Source organism: Octopus bimaculoides, chromosome 23 (genome assembly GCF_001194135.2).
Source record: "Octopus bimaculoides isolate UCB-OBI-ISO-001 chromosome 23, ASM119413v2, whole genome shotgun sequence".
Taxonomy (NCBI): domain Eukaryota; kingdom Metazoa; phylum Mollusca; class Cephalopoda; order Octopoda; family Octopodidae; genus Octopus; species Octopus bimaculoides.
Window position 1 is genome coordinate 34079329 of NC_069003.1, and position 1223 is coordinate 34080551.

Below are 1223 nucleotides of genomic sequence, written 5' to 3' on the forward strand. Positions count from 1 at the left end.
ATATATATATATATATATATATATATATATATATATATATATATCTCCCTCTATCAATATATTTATGTCTATCTATCTACCTACCTACCTACCTACCTATCTATATATATCTATCTATCTACCTACCTGTCTTTCTATCTATCTATCTATCTATTGATATGTCTGTCGATCAATCAATTCAATCCATTTAATGTGTGCGTGTATGTATGTACGTACGTTTGTAAGTATGTATGTATATATGAATGTGTGCATGTGTATACAAATACACACAAACACACACAAATACATTCACCTATCGTCCGTATTTACATACGTCTAATATACATAAAGATGTTGAAAGATCTCGTACTTGCTTGGCAAGTGACTGACTGTGAGAATGTAGATCGGAACTGAAATAATTCCCTTATTGAAAATTCTTTGAAACCATTTATAAAATCCACACAAAGACAAAAACTATTTTATTGTCTCCGTCTTTTTGTATTTCTTATTGTGTTGGTTCATTATGGAGTGTCTCACCCTCAATAAATACAGTTGTTACTGTTCATTATGAATGATATTATTAAGAAATGAAACTGTTTGACAGCGAAATGGGCTGAATTGGTAGAGCTTCGGGTGGAGATTACAGTGTGGTATTCTTTATATTCTGAGTTCAAATCACACTGACGTGAACTTTGCTTTTTATTCTTCCATGGTCAATGAAACGAAATTTTATAACAAATACCTTTCAAGCGATGTAGATTACGATTTTTTGGCAAAATTTTTGGAAGAGGGCCGGGGAGAGGAGTATCTGGGAAATTGAGTTTCGAATCAGACGGCGCACATGAGATGGAATTTCTCCGTTTTTGACCGGGATTTTTTTCCAAGCAAAGTCTTCAGGATGATGGGAGGCAGGAATGATAATGTCTAAGTAACACACATCTAGTCCCAACTAAGTGAGGCTGTGCTATGTATGTGTGTGTGTGTAAGAAAAAAATATCATCATCATCATCATCATCATCATCATTTAACGTTCGTTTTCCATGCTGGCATGGGTTGGACGGTTCGACTGGGGTCTGGGAAGCCAGGAGGCTGCACTGGCCCCAATCTGATCTGGTAGTGTTTCTACAGCTGGATGTCCTTCCTAATGACAACCACTCCGAGAGTGTAGTGGGTGCTTTTTACGTGCCACTGGCATGGATATTAAATGATGATGATGATGATGATGATTACATATGCATATATAT